The following is a 19,587-nucleotide window of genomic DNA, read 5'->3' on the forward strand; positions in this document are numbered from 1 at the left end:
TTGTTGTTCTTTCTCAGGACTCTTTTGGCTACTCAGGGATTTTAGTTTTTTCATACAAATTTTACAATTATATTTTCTAGTTCTGTGAAAAATGCCACAGATATTTTGGTAAGGTTCCATGTGCTTTATTTTCTAATTAATTCATTCACTTTCCTTTTGGCTGCATTCTGGTCTTCGTTGCTTTGTGTGGGCTTTCTCTAGTTGTGGCGGGTGGGAGCTGCTCTCCAGTTGCAGGGCCTGGGGCTCTCATTGCGGGACTCCTCCTGCTGGGAAGCACAGGCTCCTCCTGCTGTGAAGCACAGGCTCCTCCTGCTGTGGAGCACAGGCTCCTCCTGCTGTGAAGCACAGGCTCCTCCTGCTGTGAAGCACAGGCTCCTCCTGCTGTGGAGCACAGGCTCCTCCTGCTGTGAAGCACAGGCTTCTCCTGCTGTGAAGCACAGGCTTTAGATGCGCAGGCTCAATAGTTGCAGCTCGTGGGCCCTGGAGCTCACTGGCTTCAGTAGCTGTGGCATGAGGGCTCAGCAGCTGTGGCTCATGGGCTTAGTTGCTCCACAGCATGTGAAATCTGCCAGGAAGAGGGATCAAACCCATGTCCCTTCCATTGGCAGGCAGATTCTTAAATGCTGTGCTACAAGGAAAGTCCTCCCATGTGCTTTAAATTTAAAAGGTATACATATAAATAACTTTGGAGTCAAAGAAGAAAGTGGAAATGAGAAACTATCTTGAATAATAATGAAAATAATTGAATTATAATGAAAAAATTTCAATTTTTGATTACACATAATTGTAATTTTTATTGCAAATTGCACATAAAAATTTATGGGATAAGTTAAACCGTGATATAAGGAAACATTAGTTGTGAATACATATTAGAAAATAAAAGACCAAAAATCAAAAGATTAGTAATTAGTGGAAGGAAAATACACAGAGACAATGAACACCTCCAAAGTTGGTTTTAAGATTTAAAAAAACTGACACAACTCTGGCAAGAGTAATCATTAAAAAAATAAAATAAAACATAGGAATATAAAAGGGGACATCACTATAGATCCTACAGAAATTAGAAAGGTAGTAAGAATAGCCTGAACTGCTTTATGCCAATACCTTTGAACATTTATATAAAATGGAAATTTTTCTCAAAGAAATGCAGTATGCCAAAATTGCCTCAAGAAGAAAAATAAAACACAAATAATCATATAACTGTTATATTGAATCTGCAGTTAATCCTCCTATTAATTCCCTACATCTCAACAAAAGTACTTTGTGAATATTAAATATAATTGTTACCCACTGTCTTGTTGGTTTACAAGTAGAGGTTGAGGAGAAAGGTTTCAAAGCTATTAATAGTTCCTAAATTCAGGATTTCATAATGTAGTCATTGAAACACATATGTGAGACATATGGAAGAGTGAAGAGTTAGATAATGACATACCAGAGGAGACAAAGAAAGTGTCCACATAAACACACAGTGCTTTACCATGAACTGTGTCCTAGACTTTAACTTCTGTCCCATTCTTCCCCTTAGCTATAGTCTCCTTCAATTGTTTATAAATGTGGTCAGTAGAACGGTTTGTTTTCGTGGAGGAAAGGACTGTTTAAGAAACAGTCTGCTGTGTGAAATGTGTGCTCTGGTTAACCTGTGACCAAAGGAACTGAAAGTCCCCAAACCTTCCTGATGATCTGTGCTTGGCCAGTGATACTACTGGCTACATGCATGGGAATTTATTAGTTGATGTGTTTATCTCAGTGGATTGCCTCATTAAGTTTGCAGGTGTTCTGTCAGTGAAAGACTTTTTTTTTTAATTGTACTGTTTTTATTAGAATTTTCCAATGCACAATCCAGAATAAGAGAGTTAACGTGTTTCAGCACAGAAGAAAGTAGTGTGTATTTAAATCTTATGGGAGGAAAAGCTTTTAACTTGTACTCAGACAGTTATGATTGAACATGTTGGATTTTAGAAAAATAGAGAAAGTGTGCAAACTCAACCTAAAATTCAACACATTGCTTTCCATTCAGTCAGCATGGGATTTGGTGTGCATCAGCTAATCAGGTTGAACTAAATGCACATGTATTCTGAGTGAGCTGCCTTCTCAGGAAAGAATCCAGTCTTCTAATCCTGCTACAACTCTTTCAAGAAAAAGAGCTGATGGTGGTTTTGCATTGAACAAAATATACTCCAATAATGTGTTTCAAGGGAAAGATAAAACAGTTCCAGATCCATTTGATTATAACAACAGACATCTCTGGTGCTCTGGTGACTTCAGACCATTTCCAATTTTAGTAGACAGTATAACTGTACAGGTAAACCTCTGTGAATAAATGCATAAGGGACAGATTTTTAAATCATAAAGAAAAAAATGTTGGTGCTGTATTTCCACTTTAATTCAAAAAGACAGAAACTAAAATTGAAGGCCAAAGAGGGTTCATTTTTAATGTAGAGGGTGTTGGCCATCTCTCTAGTATATAAACAATGTCTTTCAAGGCTCCACATTTACATTCGTGTTACCAGCTTATACAACATTTGGGAAGTCATTCCTTCACAGCGGGTTGTCCTGTACTGAGGAATGATATTTAGCAGTTTTGAGGGTCGACATTTACAGTGTAAGAACTGAAAACTTTTGCAAGGTAAATGGTTTTCTTGGATAACTTTTCTCTTATTAATAGCAAATAGTTATTGCTCTTGAAAATAAACAAATTTTAATTTTTTAAATATGCTTCATATTTTAGATCTCTAGCACTGTTTTAATATCCAGTTTTGTTAATGATATTACTGGTAATGTGTTTTCATTCTAATAAATTGGTTGCAGATGCTCAGAGAAGAAAGGATTTCATTAAAATTGCAGCTGTTAATAGCATACCTCCTACCTTTAAGATTAATGAAACAATAATAAATTCAACCAAAATCTCCTACTGGTCTATTATGAAAATTAAAACTTTATATCTCTTGGAGTTTTGTTTAGTTAAGGAAATAAAGCAATGTAACAGAGCTTCTGAAGGTCATAGTAGCCTAGTGGAGTTATAGCAAGTATACATTTATGTCCTGATTTTTAGATTCTAAACTGTCTACAAGATGCACATGCATGAGAAGGAAAGAATAGCAGTTTGTGGGGGATAAAATAGAAATGCCATCTTGGAAAAATAAGAAACAGACAATCAAATCTAATTTTTCCAAAAACAGTGTGTATTTGTCTCTGATCAAGTAAGATATATATATAAGTTCAACAAAACTTTGTTGTTTAGTCAATAAGTCATAAAAAAAAATAATAACTCTCTTGTGACCCCATGGACTGTCGCCCACCAGGCTCCTTTGGCCATGAGATTTTCCAAGCAAGAATACTGGAGCAGGTTGCCACTTCCTTCTCCAGGGGATCTTTCTGACCCAGGGATCGAACCTGCATCTCCTACATTTACAGACAGATCCTTTACCACTGAGCCATCTGGGAAGCAAAACTTTATTGAACATTTATAACTGGATGTTTTGACATTTAACCTCAATTCTCAGAGCAATAAGCTAATTCAGCGTGCATTGGGGATGATATAGATTGTTAGTATCAAAACAGTAGTCTACACCCAAGGTGCAAGCAGTAATACTTTAGAATAGTTCAGCCATTCTACTTTCACTCTAGGGACTTAATTGTTATCTTAAAAGCATAATGATTTCAGTGCTTTATATCTGTTTACAAACTTCCTTTTTATTCTTTCCTTTTGTCTAGCTCTGGTTTCCAGAATTTGGTGAGCCGAAGAATTAAGATATATACTACTATATATTCAAAAGTAAACAAATCACCATGTAAATTTCCTAAGAAATATATTCTTAACACATTTAATAGATCTTTCAGCTGTTAGTAGGTTTAAGAAAAAAGATTCAATGATAACAATCTCATTGACATTCCAAATAATGTATTTTGTTTTTATTTTGTATAATGGAGTCATACTTAACTTTTATTATCTCATAAGTATATGAAATTAAAATCAGAACTTTGCAATTTAAAGTTAAAACTTATAGCAAAGGCCACTTTTGAAAGAACTGAACACCAATGATAATGCTTAGTTTTAACTTGCCTAGGAAGATCAATGAATACCAAGAAACTTCCTGCCCATGGTATTATTTTTAATTTAAAAATAAATCTCAAGATATTTACTAAAAATAGACCTAAAGTAATTGCTAATTATTTAATACCAACTACTTTGGCACTTTACATATTGTGTATACAAGGGCCACCCCAAAAGAATCAGAGTGGGGCTTTATAAAGAGACCTGTACGTGAAATTTGAAAATTCCAAAGAAAATTTCAAAAACAGCTAACCAAATAGTTGACTGACTGCACAACATAATGTTAGAGCAGTAACATTCCAAACAGCTTGTGGGCATATAGCAATGCTTAAAACTTCAACATGTGTGTCAAAGAGTGTATTTCTTGGTTCCCAATACTGATCTCTATGGACACCAAAGTGATGTTAAAATTGTGAGAAGATATTCCAATATATAACACTTCTTCTTACATTGAAGTCCACATGAATGGCATGCTTACATGTCCAAAGATTAGCTTCCAGCCATAGAAATAATACGGGAAGCAAAGACTTAAGTCGGAAATTCCCTGCATCACACTTTTTTTTATTCCTTCAAGTAAGCTGAGCTTAAGAGTCCTATTACTCAGAAATGGACTCTGCAGACCACCAGCATCAGCATCACTTGGGAACTTGTTAAAAATGCAGAATCTGAGTCCCTACCCCAAACTTACTCAATCAGAATCGGTATTTTTATGGAGATCCTGAAGTGCTTAACATTTGAGAAGACACTCTCTAAGGCTCCTCTGAGATACTTTTTTATACCCAAGAACACACAAGACATTGCCAGGCCCCGTAGTGTCTGCTGCCTTTCAAGGTTAGGGAGCGTGCAGAGCCCCAGCGGACTCACTCACAGGTCTGCCCTAAGTGGACCACATCTTGACTCATGCACAGGAGGTCTGTATCTAAGAAGGTTAGAGCTCCCTACCAAACAATAAATACAAAGGAGACCAGAATTTCACAAATCCCTTCTGAGTGCAGCTTACTTTTAGCAGACATTACCCCAACAAGACTTGTTAATAAATTTGGGGACTCAATTGTGGAGTTTTTTGCAGCCATTTTTCAACTGACTATGGCTGTCTTTTTAACATAATGTCAAAGATTTAATTTGAAAGTAAAATTTAAGAATGTGAAGGTATTCTGTGTTAGCTGTATATCTACCATAAAACTCTAACTTATATACATATAGGTTAGGAACAACTCTTCAGAAGGTCTTCATGTCTTTTGATAGACTCTCCACATTGTATACTGTGCTTTTCCTGTTTATCTCTGACTATGGTATCTTTCACCCATGTGATATTTTCATAGAAATAAAATTAGCAAGCCAGTAGACATTGGAATTTGCCCAGAATTTATGTAAAAAGTCAAGATACAGTGAGTCTTTTGAGGCAAACAAATCAGGTTCCTGGGCTAAACCTCAAATTGCTGTAACATACAAGCTATCATTTGTACAAATCCTTGAGAAATGAATGAAGAATTTGGCTCTCAAATAATATAGTCATGCCATTTAGAACTTTTTACTTTCTTTTTGTTTAAAAAAATGAAAATATAGTTAAATTACTTATATTCCCACCATCAAGTATGTATTTTTATTCAGTTCAAATGTATTTATTGTTTACATTTGCCTTAACAGTCAACATACCATTTATATTCTTCCTCTTTTACTTAACATTATGTAAGAAATGTTTCCCCATGATTCTACACTGCCTTCATCATGATTATTTTAAATGACCTGAGCCCATCCTAATGAAACTTACTCTGTTTACCCTTTATTTTATTATTAGATTTACAGCCAACCTGTTGCTATTATGCCTAAGACTACTGCAAATGCCTTTGAACACATGACATTATTCTTTTCTTCAGTCATTTACTTTCTATGAATATCTTCTCAGAAGGAAAAATGCTAATTTAAGGTTAATAATACTATTAAATGCATTGTATACATTAACTATCTAAGAACTCTGCTTTTTCTTGAGCCAAGGATGAATTTCCCTTTTTTAAACGAATATACGGGACATTTGGATTTAGTTCTTTTCATAAAAGTTGCCAGCTTGGGAAATCATCGATGGTTAAACATAGAATCCACAGACAGTTTCATAACAATGAACTGCAAACCCTGAATAGGATCCTGCCTCGATATTTATATGTAAAACACAAGGAAACATAGGCAAGCAATAAACTAGTGACTAGACAGAAACCAATTCAGATAACTGAAGTCTGCATAAGTGGGACAATAAATTAAACTCAAATATACCCTCCAAAAATGCACAAATGACCAGTCACCAAATACAAAGAACTTTTCTATGTCCCGTATTTGATTATTTTTTTAAAAATAACCTACAATTTATTCTTTCCTGCAAATCCTGTTTTTCTCCACCCAAAGTATCCACCTTGTCTAGTAAATGCTTGAAGCATATAATTTAACTGGAATTATGAACAGACAGAGAAGGCCAATTTAAACAGATGTCATAATAAAAAAAAAAATTTACCCCACTTACATGTATTAGTTAATAGATGTCAAAATGGCCAATTTGACAGGAAGAGAAGAAGGAGCCACTTCAGTTACAGATTTCATGCAATCTCCCCCCCCCCCCCCACAATAGTTCCTCTTATATGCAGTCCAAAGGTGTTGCATAAGCCCCTTCCTGGCAAGCAAGGCTACATCATCAATTTCTTTGACAGTTCTGAAAGTCTACTATTCAAATTGCTCTTTCACCATCGCAGTCTCCATGGAAGATTCCAATATGTTAACATAATTCCAGATTCACTATTCTCAAATGTGCTGGCATCTGAGAGCTCTCTCTGAAGGAGTCTTCTTGAATGGCCAGATCTGTTTTAAAAATTTTAGAGGTGACTCCAACTTTATGTTTCTCTTATGCACATACATACCATTAACCAGAGTGTCCTTGGCAACTACTCAAATTTTAAAAGGTTTTTTAAACTCCAAATGACATGATGGATTATAATAATAATGCCAACTAAATATTTATTGAGTGCCTACTCTGTGCTTGGTGCTGTTCTAAGCATTTTATATTTATTAACTTAGTTAATCCTTATAACAATCCTAAGAGGAAGGGGCTATATTATTTCTGTTACTTTACTGAAGGGAAAATTGAAATAGAGAGAGGTCAAGCAACTTGCTCCAAGTAAGAGGAAGTATGAGAATGGTAAAGTCAAGGTTCAAATCCAGGCATTTGGCTTCAGGGTCTTAACTATTTAACCACTACAGGTAATGTCTCACCTCTTGATTGTTTAAGGGTCTTCTGTGTTGGTCTTCTTAATTTTTTCAGCTTCCTCTTGAGAAAATCAAGATATTGGTGGGTACATAACCCTAAAAACCTCAAGTAATTGATTCTTTCTTAGTTGTCCTATCTCTAAAGGGCAGGTCTCATAATCTACCAATCAGACAGAACTGTTTTTACAAATGGCCAGAAAAATGTTTGTTTTGTTTTTTGTCTTAGACACCTAAAAAAAGTTTCATTATTAAAAGGAAATGGCTCATATGGTAAAGAATCTGCCTGTGGTGTAGGAGAACCAGGTTCAGTCCCTGGGTCAGGAAGATCCCCTGGAGAAGGGAATATCAACCCACTCTAGTATTCTTTCCTGGACAGAGAAATCTGATGAGTTTCAGTCCATAGGGTTGCAAAGAGTCAGACATGACTGAGCAACTAACACTTTCAAAATCATAAGTAAAGTGATCTTGAACTTTATGCCCAAAATAATATTTTCTTTATTTTTTTATATTGGAAAATTAAAGCTGAAAGTTCAAGTCACTTTTTCCAAAAATAACTAAAACTGGGAAGTGCTAAAACTCAAATGACAATTACGGACAATATTTTGAGAAAGCTACTCCATGACATGTCTGGAACAAGACAGACAAGAACATTCTCAACATCTCTCTTCTGACTAACATGTAATTGCTACTTTGTAGCAGAGACTACTTTCAGCCTACTTAAACTCTCCTGACTTCTAAATTTTAAGAAAAGAATAGTCATTGAATGTCCCTAGCTTTTTGACCACGTCCATTTCAAAGTGTTTTTAAATGCTCACTACAACCTTGCACTATAAGCCCAAATCCTGTAAGAAGCTCCTAAAAACTCTTCTCTTACTGAGACAATGCACGATTCTCCTGGAGTGCTTCTCTGCAGGCTTTAGTAAGTGAAATAAATCTAACTTGGATGGCAGTTTTGTTCTTAGTCCTCTTGGTTGATGGGCTATAAAAGTTTCTGGATTGTCTTGGTGGAAGGTGATGCTAAGCTACACGGAAGAGCAGTAGCAGGGAGAAAACAAATTCTGTTCCAGATATGTTGAGTGTAGGATGGTTTTGAGAAATTCGAGTAATATGAAAGAAGCCCTGGTTCAAAAGGGTTTGTAGAACAAAGGGGGAGCCTGGATGCAAATTTTGAAGTTATCAATAGATAGATGGACATTAAAGCCGGAACGTGGATAAGATCACTGAGTACAAAAAGCATAAGAAGAGGATGAAGAAACTGAAGCTCCAGTGTTAAGCTTCTGTAGAGAAGGCTGAGCAAAGGTGGCTAAGAAAGCGCATCCAAAGATAAAGCGGAAAACCAGGGGTAGATCATCACATGAGTCAAGGAAGATACTCTTTCAAGGCCTATGGAGTAACCAATGGTTGAAAGCATTTGAAAGATCAAGTAACAAGAGAATGGAAAATTTTCTCTTGTGTGTCCATCGTTGATACTTTTGTGAGAGGTTTTTCAGAACTTTGATGGACGCAGTCAGAATGCGGAGGAGTACAAGGTAAGCTAAATGAAGAAAGAAGGATCTTTCAGTATGACAGTGCTGTAAATAGTGATTCAAAGGATTGGTGCTAGAGAGAGACTGATGGAGTTGAAAGTGTTTCCATCACTAGCTGTGTGAGCTTAGTGAGGTTACTTATTTCTGCTTCACTTTCTCCATGTGTCAACTGGGGGAAAACGGTAACTGACCACATGCAGTTGTGAGCAGGAAGAGATCAAGTAACAGAGATGCTTTTATATAGTAACGTCTAAATAAGGACTAGCAACAAATATTGCAGAAACGTGAGAGAGCATGACTTCCTTAGGGACTTGACATCCGATGAATGCAAATGGTGAGTGTGGAGATAAGAACAGCCAGGTTGAAGGGGTCCCAAACATGGAAGCCTTGAGTGCTATACATTTCCTCTCAAGACATAAAGGTTTATTGAGGGAATTTAGGGAGAGAGTGATGTGATTATAGGTCTATTTTAGAAAAATCACTATGACTGTATAGCCTACAGGATAGATTTAGAGTAGAATTCATTGAAGGCCAGGGCAGCAGTTAGGAGCCCATTTCAAAAACCTAAATGAAAAGAGGTAGTGCCTTGATTAAGGCAGAGGAAGTAGAAATGAAAAAAAGACTTGAGGTAAAATTATTATGACTTGATTCTGATTATATATTGTAAGTGAGAGACAGAATGCAGTCTGGGATACTCACCCTTCGCCTCCCGGCATGTTCCCGATGTGGGTGGCTAGCTGGGTAGTACAGTAATTTGCTGAGGAGGAAGAGCCTGGGAGGAAACAGAGGTCTAAGGGGTGCTTGGAAATTAGGGGTTTCTTATTGTCCAATTGGATTTGCTGGGCCTGAGGAATACCCAGATATTGAAGATATCCCATATGCAAACTGGAACCCTTAGGAAAGTTTCAGCTCAAGATCCATAAGTGGTTGTTTAAGTCATGAGTGTTCAAGTAGTTATTGAGGAGGACTATCTCGAGAGAGGAGTGTTGAAAAAAATGTTATGCAGAGATTTATCTAGGAAAATAATAGTTGACAACAGACAAGTGTTCAGTCTTTTTGAAAATTTGGTGGAAGACCAATGATGGCAGCTGCCAGAGCCAGTTAACATCCTCAAATGGGCTGCTTTAGTTCAACAGCAGAGAATCAACGATGAGACGATGAGTGGGGACCAGGGAGGAGGCTAACCTGTCTCTCCTCCGTTCAGCCTCCCAGGGTCTCCTTGTGGCCCACGTGATGTCAGAAAATAAGCATCCTGTAGTGGAGAGATTAACAAGTGGTTCCTTGAAAGGTAGCCAGGCTTCAGGAGGTATATGTTAAATGAAAAACGTGATGGCATAGGGTCGTTGGTTTTCTCTGAAGAAGGATTTCCAGGTGCTCTTGGTGGAAAGGACAGCAGCAGTGGGATAGTGAGTGAGAAGAGGGAAGAAGCCAGTAGGTTAGATGTCAGAGCACGGACAGGCAAGATGGTGGGCACTGCAGCTACTGTGTCTACTTGCGAAGGATGACAAGCTGAAGGCAGGTAGTTCTGAGTTTTTGGTTATTCAAACAGAGGCCATGAGAGGCCTCTGTGTCCAGGCATGATCATCACCTCATCCCAGGCAGTAGATATTGAACACTTAGCCCAAGTCACACCCTTTGCCTTACCTTTTTGCCTGGTGAGCCCTGCTCACATTTCACAACCCCCCTGAAATGTCATCTTTTCAGGAAAATCCAGGACTCTGGTGGAGCATATACTGGATAGTGGAAGGCTATTTTTAAAGTAGTGGAAAATGACTGTACTAAAATAATAGCAGTAACCACAACATTGAGCCATGAGTTGGGGAGCCTGTGTTCTGTTCCTGGTTTTTCTACCAACTATGTGACCCTGGGCAAGTGACTTCACCTCTTCAGGCCTCAGTTCTCTTATTCATACGATGAGAGAGTTTATATAATGAGAGTCAGTGAGAGACGTTCTGTTATGAGAATAATGAGAGAATTCATATAATAAAAGCCAGTGAGCTCTGTGATACTCTGTGAGGAGCCTGTGACCTGGGCAGGCTGCCCTAGTGTGCTGTCAGGACTGGCAGAAACCCCTCCCAATGAGTCAGCATCATGGAGCATCCCAGAGAAAGCATAAAGCAAGCCTACGGGCCTCCAGCTTTCCCTGGTGAGTGCCCTCAACAGCAGAGCCTGTTTGCTCTTACAGGACCAGGATGGTTCCCGTACCTTGGACTTTCTAGGGGATCCATTTAGAATATCTCAGAATCTGCAGGATCGTTTGATTACCTGTTAACTCTTAGGGAGGTGAGGAGAAGTAAAGAAGTGAAGGGAGTGAAGGGGGAAGGACCTTGCAGAGTGGACTTAATGTCCTTTGTCAGCCTCTTCCCTTTCCTGATATTTACCCACATCACTTCTTACTTCCCTCCCACAGTATCATTCAAAGGGATCCCTTCTCCATATTCTAAGGATAGTTCTGTTACCTGTGCTCATAGGTCCAAACCCACTGCTCTAGTACTGAACAGGAGCAAATACCTAAAATAATAAAGGATATGTTTGAGAAGTGAGAAAAAGGGCAACCATCGCTAGACTCCGTGTCCTGGACCAACGTCAGCCTCCTTCTTTTCCTTTATATTATAAAGTTTGAGGTGAAGATCCTGATGAAGGGGAAATCACAGTTCTACCTCTCCAATTCTGTCCCTCCTTCACTGCCCACTGACAGCAACCAGATCCCTTCCCACCATCCCAGCAGCTGGCATCCACATCACTAGGATACTTTCTTGACTGTGATCCAGGGTCTGCCATTGTTGAAGAATCCCTTCCATAAACTTTCTTAAACTACAGATGTCATTCAATCCAACTAACCACATTCTTCTCTCCTCACCCATATCTCCTCTCAGAGGGATGAACACAGCCAGCCATGTTTTATACCCGAGACTCTTGGGACTGTAGGTGATTGGAATGTGAGTACACACCTGGTCAGTGTAGCCTGGATCCTTGATGTGACCTTGCTCTACAAGAAGAGTTAAACCTATCAGATTCTCCCTTTCTCAGGAATTTGAAATAGACAACAGTATGGAGTAAGAGTTGAAAGGTCATGGTATATGAAGAGATTCTAGAGGCAGTTGTTTGATCATGTGAGCCCAAAGTTATGAGGGTCAGAAATTATGAATGAGCAGAGAAAGGTGTCCTCAGAGAGAAAGAGATAAAGCCAATACAAAGAGAGAACCAGAAAGGCCAAAAGATTCAGGGAGATGGAGAGAACGTATGACCTCCAAGAGTTGCTTCCCAGAAGCCAAAAGAGACACTTGCGCCTCCCACCGTCTTCTCTCTCTGCCCTCTGCAACTCTTCCCTATTTGTCCTTTAACTGTTGTTGTTTTGTGTAGTTGCTAAGTTGTGTCCGACTCCTTGCAACCCTACGGACTGTATCCTGCCAGGCTCCCCTGTCCTTGGGAGTTCCCAGGCAAGAATACTGGAACGGGTTGCCATTTCCTCCTCCAGGGGATTTTCCCAACCCAGGGATTGACTCCACATCTCCTGCATTGGCAGGTGGATTCTTTACTGCTGAACCACCAGGGAAGCCCCCTTTAACTATTAGCCTTTTCCATTGAAGGCTCTGTCCTTTGGCCTTTTTCAGGTCATGCAGGTGGCACTAGTGGTAAAGAATCTGCCTGCTAGTGCAGGAGACATAAGAAACTCGAGTTCAATCTCTGGATTGGGAAGATCCCCTGAAGAAGAAAATGGCAACCCACTGCAGAGTTCTTGCTTGGAGAATCTGGGCAGAGGAGCCTGGCAGGCTGTAGTCCATTGGACAGAGGAGCCTGGCAGTCTGCAGTCCATTGGGTCACAAAGAGTCAGACACAACTGAAGTGACTTAGCACATACACACACACTTTCCATGAGACATGGTCTTGGCTTCCAAAAGCCTATATCTGATGGTGCTCAGGTCTGAATCTCTATGCTAGCTCTCTCTCTCTCTAATCTCTCCACTGAGCTCTAGACCTGTTTATTCATCTGCCTGATGGACACTGCCATTCCCCATGAGCATTCCACTAGCACTTCAAAATCCACATGTCTAAAGTCAAACTTCCGATCAAACCTACTCTTCCTCTAAAACTCCTTTTCAGTGAGAGAAACTTTCAGTGGAAAACTAAAATAACCTTGGACTTCTGTCTCCTTGGATCCATTGGAATACTCAGTTCAGTCGCTCAGTCGTGTCTGACTCTGCGACCCCATGAACTGCAGCACGCCAGGCCTCCCTGTCCATTACCAACTCCCAGAGTCCACCAAACCCATGTCCATTGAGTCGGTGATGCCTTCCAACCATCTCATCCTCTGTCGTCCCCTTCTCCTCCCACCTTCAGTCTTTCCCAGCATCAGGGTCTTTCAAATGAGTCAGCTCTTGGCATCAGGTGCCTAAAGTATTGGAGTTTCAGCTTCAACATCAGTCCTTCCAATGAACACGCAGGACTGATCTCCTTTAGGATGGACCGGTTGGATCTCCTTGCAGTCCAAGGGACTCTCACATCCATACCTGACCACTGGAAAAACCATAGCCTTGACTAGACAGACCTTTGTTGACAAAGTGATGTCTCTGCTTTTTAATAGGCTGTCTAAGTTGGTCATAACTTTCCTTCTAAGGAGTAAGCATCTTTTAATTTCATGGCTGCAGTCACCATCTGCGGTGATTTTGGAGCCCAGGAAAATGAACATTAAGTCACAGTCATTCAGCCTCCAACATTTCTCGTCGCTGCTCCTCTTCTCCAGTCCCGCTGCTGCTGTCTTAAGCTCAGAGCCTCATAACTGCCCTTTTGGTTTCCTTGGCATCAATCTTCTACCCTGGCTTATAACTCTTCTGTGGCTTTCCCATTTTCTTACAGGAAAATCCAAACTCTTAAGCTGTGGCGTCCAGTTCTTCCATGATGCTTCCCTGCCTACTTCATCGACACAGTCCTTCTTTGCACTCCCTCTAACCCCAGATGCAAATGATTCAGACTTTCTGCAACTCCCACAGCATATCAAGTGTTGCCTCCATCTGGACTTTGCTCTCCCGGATCCTTCTTCCAGGAAGGCTAACATCCCTTTCTCTTCCTGTCAACACTTTCCCGTGTTGTTCTTCGGTATTTACGAGCCTGCGCCCACATTTAAATCCCTAGCCTTTTATTACGCCCCAACTGTACTCTGCACAGATGACTGTGACAGCATCAGTATCATAGCACTTAATTTTAAAATGTTTGTATTCCTCTGTTTGACCTAGAAGGGCAGGAAATCTATCATTTTTACTGTTTGTCCTGTGCCTAGCAGTGAAGGCATCCAGAACATGCTATGGAGGAAAGGAAGGAAATGAATACCCTGATCCTGTGGGGGTGGTGGTGGGGTGGTGGTGGGCTGGTGGGGACCAGCTTACCCTCTAAAAAATAAGAATAATACCCAATAAGTGAGGTCATGAAATTTTATGGCCATAATTTAAAATGTCCTCCAAAAAGGAAGAAAAAAAAATCTCTCCTACAGAGGGCAGAAAAGGGCACCATCCTTTTCCTCAGAAAGTATAGTATCTCTTCGGCAGCTGGAAGTGGAAACCCTTCAAAGATAGGCAGCCTGTTTCTCATAATGACAACTGAGCAGGATGAAACAATTTCCTGAACTACATAGAAACCCGCAAAATCACCATCCCAGGTTGGGTGCATGAGACAAGTGCTCGGGCCTGGTGCACTGGGAAGACCCAGAGGGATCGGGTGGAGAGGGAGGTGGGAGGGGGGACTGGGATGGGGAATACATGTAAATCCATGGCTAATTCATTTCAATGTATAACAAAAACTACTGTAATGATGTAAAGTAATTAGCCTCCAACTAATAAAAATAAATGGAAAAAAAAAAAGAATAAATGTAAAAAAAAAAAAAGAAGCTAGAAAAAAAAGAAAAAGAAACCCGCAAAAACACAAAGATTTTTTTCATCTGCACCCCTGTCTTATTGAGATGCCTGGGTGGGATTTGATCCATTGAGGTCCTGGTAAGCAAGGTGAAAATACAGCCCCTCCCAAAGGACTGGCAAGGCTCTGCCCCTGCTGCTAGCTCTGCCGGAGCGTCCAGTGGGCCCTAAGTAGCTGAGCCGGCCCTGCTGCTGGCCAGCCTGAAGAAACGCTGGAGAGCAGTTCAATAATTTCTGCTCAGGATGTAATAAATGGCTCATTTAACCCAGGTGGGAGCAGACAGCCGCCCCTCCAGCCTGGATCCCTGGGCTGAAGTGCCGAAGGAGAGACTGGGCCCGTGCGTCTGTCCCCGGGCATCCCTCCCGTGTGCCCTGTGGTGTCTAAGCATCTGCTCATGCGTCATGTCCGAGTGCAGGAGGGAAGGGACTGGCTGAAGCCCAGGAGGCATGCTGAGAGAGCTCTTGGGTGGAGGTCAGAGCTGAAAAAGGCACAGGGAATGGGCAGGGGCCCTTCCAGAAGGGCTGCGTCAGCCACGGGCTTTGCACTAATAGCTTCTGGGGGAGGGAAGGGCCTGAGAGGACTATTCGCCTGCCAGAATAAAATGGTGAATGCAAGCTGAATACATTCTCCTCAAGAGTGGGAAGCCACTTGATCTCTGCATTGTGAGGGCATTCGTTTTCCTGGACTCGTGCCAGGGGAGTTGGAAGGCAGGCAACGCATGTTTCCACCTTAGCCATCCTGCTGCCCCAGCACTGCAGGCAGATGGAAGGCCCAGTCTTGCACAGGCTTCCTCGGTGTGTCTCTTCCCTTTCTGGTTAACACTTTCTTATTCTCCAGGTATCCTCCTGTGTCAGTTACTGCGGGCTCACATTCTGCCCACACTTCCACCACCACCCCAGCAAGGGGGCAGAACACCGTCTAGGTCACGGCCATGTGGTCGTGAGAGCACGTGAGCAGTGTTGCCAGGCCTCCTTCCTTATCTGCCCTCAGTTCCAGGCCGAACTGACTCAAAGGCAAGAACCACAAGAAAACCATGACTCTCAGATTCTGACTTAGAGCATTGTCCAGTCTCACATGTTTAATAAAGGCTTTGAACTTTAATTATCAATATATAACATGTATACATCATACTTATGTATGGTATAAGATGAAATAACCCAAAGCTGGCAATACTGCATTATTCTAAACTGAAACATTAAAGACACTCTGAATGGACCTCGCAGGCTGGAAGACAGCCTAAGCAGTAGGTTCGTGCCCTCCCCCACAGAGGGCAGAGCTAAACCATTTCTGTGCCAAAGACCCCTTGGGCCCCTTCTCAAGCAATTTTTACAAATATATAGTGAAATACAATGCTTTGGCCATTTGGTGTGAAGAGACAACTCACTGGAAAAGACCCTGATTCTGGGAAAGCTTGAATGCAGAAGGAGAAGGGGACATCAGAGGATGGACTAGTTAAATAGCATCACCAGCTCAGTGGACATGAATTGGAGAAAACTCAGATAGTGGAGGACAGAGGAGCCTGGCATGCTGCAGTTCCTGGGGTTGCAAAGACTTGGACATGACTTACTAACTGAACAACAGAACACACAATGTGACAAGGGAAACTAATCATATTGAGATAGTTAACAACAAGGTTTTCTAAAATTATAATTCAGTAATATGTGTGCTTTTTTATTACTCATTAAATAATATTAACTAGCAGTTCTAAAAGCCACTGTGATTTTGAAGTAACAGCCAGTCTAAGAAATACCTGGAGACATCAGCCACAACTGCAGTAGGACATGAAAATATCTGCACCTTCTCTTGGCAGTAGCTTCAAGTACTGCCAGTCCTGCTGAAGTTTGTTGTCCACATTTATAATTGAAGGAGACACTGAACTTCAGTCATAGGTTAGTGAAAATAAAGAAGTAAGTTTTGTTCAAGATCCAAGATTACGGATGGGCTAAATTCTATCTGTGGATCCCCTACATTGAGTAACCCTTCAATGTGTGGAACACAGGAAAGCAGACCACCTAAAATAATGATTACGAATAGCAATTCTTCCATATTTGGAGGAATGATATCTTCCCAAATCAGCACAAACTTCTACCTGCACTGTGTGATAAACAACGATTTCAGGAGTGCTTAGGTTTTTGAAGGATATAACTATTCCTTTATTTATTTAAAATGTTTAATTTTACAAGGCTTGCTATAAAATTATAGTAATCAAGAATGTGATAGTTGTATGAAAGCAGTTATATAGGTGAATGGAACCAACTAATGAATTCAGGAATAGATCTACCCATATATAGTCAGTGGATTTCTGATAAAGGTGTCAAAGCTTTTCAAGGGATTTAAAAAATATACTCTTCAACAAGAAGTGCTAACCAACAATTAGGTATCAAAATGAAAAAAGAAAATCTCAACTGTTACCACATATCACATACAAAACTTTATTTGAAATGAGTTTTAGAGCTAAATGTACTAGGAAACTGGAAGCCTTCTAGGACAAAATGTGGGAGGAAATACTTGTTACCTTTGGTTAAGGAAGGGTTTCTTAGAAAAACAAAAACCGTAAGCCATAAGTGAAAAATGTGACAATTGGTCTTCATAAAATTTAAAATGACTGCTCTTCAGAAGAAAATTAAAAGCAAGACCCAGATTGGTAAGAAATATTTGCAAAGCACATTTCTCATGAAGAGTTTGTAGACAGATTACATAAATAGTGAAATAAATACTCAGCAAAAAAGAGAGGCAAAAGATTTGCACGATATTTCACCAGAAAATACATCAAGCAGCAATGAACACATGTAAAACTATTCAATATCACTAATCATCAGGAAAAGATGAACTAAAGGAGATAACCACTACATGCCCATTCAAATGGCTAAAATTAAATGGATTACTACTACTCACTTGGAGACAACCAATGGAGCTCTAAAGATTTCTGGTGGAAATGCAAATGATATGATTATTTTGGAGAACAATTGGCAGATTTTTATAAAATGGAACATACTTACCATACTTAGCAACAATTCCATAGATGTTTACCTAAGAGAAATGAAAACAGAGGTCCATACAGCAAATGTTAATTGTAGCCTTATTCCTAGTAGCCAAAAGCCCATCAGCAGCAGAATAGATAAAAATATTGTGGTATTACAATATACAATAGAATACTTCTCAGCAACAGCTAGCAATGAACTACTGATACCAGCAACAATATATGTGAATTTCAAAAGCATTGCTGTAAGTGGACAAGCAAAATAGGCTGGACACATGCTCTACATCCTGTATCTGTGACATTAACGCAACATTCTAGAAAAGGCAAAGCTGTGGAAACAAAGCAGGTTGGGTTGGTTGCCATTGGGCTGTGGGTGATGGGAGGAATTGCCTACAGTGTCATGAGGGAACTTCCTAGGGTGATGCAAATGTTCCATATGTTAGTTTGGGTGTGAACACACAATTGCATGTGTGTCCGATTTTAAAACTGCCCTTTAAAAAGGCAAATGTTATTGTATATATGATTTGTATCTCAAAGCCTGACTTACAAAAATTCTTAAGTTTTATCAAAGAGAACTGGTAAATATTTTGTTACTAGAGCTAAAGTGTCATGTTAGAGAATTCAAAATCAGGATTTTCCACCCAAAATGAAAATAGGCATTTGTCTGCACTCTAAACACAGAGAAGAACAGATGTATTGGCTCAGTATCTTATTGGGTTTGTATGCTATTTGGAAATTGGATTGTTTTGACAGATTACTTGCTAGCCAGGAAAAGCATTAAGGGATTATTTGTCCACTGTGTTTTCAGATTTTTCCCTAATGATAAAATCATTTGAAATACAAGAGGGCAGCCAAAGTAATTTTACTCAGGGAGATATTATTTCATACATAGACATGTCAGAAAAGCATAAGCAAGAAAAGAAGATTACTCCAATTTTTAACATTTTTTAGCTTATTTCAACAGCAACAAACAATTTCAATCCTAAGTAGCACATAATTCAGATTTCCTTTTGAGAGTTTCTCAGCTTAAAGACTTGAAATCACTGGTTAATGTGGGTGTTGTAGACTTCACGTTGCAGTTTGAGCCTCTACTTCTCGATGCCTGCTTTAATGCTGACTGTGTGAGGATGCCATCTGACTCTATCATTGTTTTCACTTGTGTGAAAGGCTCTAATATCTGTCCACTGTGCTGCAGAACGGTTTGCTTTAATAGAATTCTATGTGTTTCAAGAATGTCTTTGCAAATAAAGCAAAGAGAAGCTTTTAAATCTTCATAAAAGCAATAGTCTTCATTTATTTGTTAATAGAACATTAATGTTACCTACCTTATCTAAAAGAGTTTTTTTTTTTCCCCATTCCACAGTTCATAGAATGAAAGAACCACCACTTATTTTAAATGAGTTTCTGTGCAACTATCAAATGAATTAATTTTTACCTTTGTGCTTTTGTATTGTCATAACATTGGTTGTTTTAATGAACTGGTGGTAGATAATTTAGTTTATTTTTACTTTTTTTTTTTTTTTTGCCAGAAAGCCCAACTAAACTGCTAAATCAGTGCATATTTTTATGTTTTTCCATGGATATACTTGATCTTCAAGTAATTATTTGCTGATTTGCTGTATTTACATGAAGTTTATTCTTTTGTATCTCTAGGTCTGCTGCCATCTAACACACTAGCTGCTGGCTATATGGGAGTGTTTAAATTAGTTAAAATGAAATTAAAAAATTCAGTTCCTAACTCACACTAGACAGATTTCAAGTGCTCAGCGGCCATCTGTGGTCTGTGGCTACCCTCTAAGACACAGAACTTTCCCATCATCACATGACTTCTGTGGAGCAGCTCGGATCTAGATCAGCGTCAGAAAACTGTC

At 39.7% G+C, this 19,587-nt stretch overlaps 1 protein-coding gene across 1 annotated transcript in view; it reads left to right on the forward strand.

The window, feature by feature from the left end:
* METTL25 (methyltransferase like 25) overlaps positions 1 to 14,171 on the forward strand; it is a 121,804-nt gene extending 107,633 nt beyond the window's left edge. The window contains exon 13 of the mRNA XM_070454285.1: positions 13,687 to 14,171. The gene's annotated coding sequence lies outside the window, so the exon portion shown is untranslated. The remainder of the gene's footprint in view (positions 1 to 13,686) is intronic.
* Positions 14,172 to 19,587: the final 5,416 nt, after the last annotated feature.

Source organism: Odocoileus virginianus, chromosome 24 (assembly GCF_023699985.2).
Source record: "Odocoileus virginianus isolate 20LAN1187 ecotype Illinois chromosome 24, Ovbor_1.2, whole genome shotgun sequence".
NCBI classification, from domain to species: Eukaryota; Metazoa; Chordata; class Mammalia; order Artiodactyla; family Cervidae; genus Odocoileus; species Odocoileus virginianus.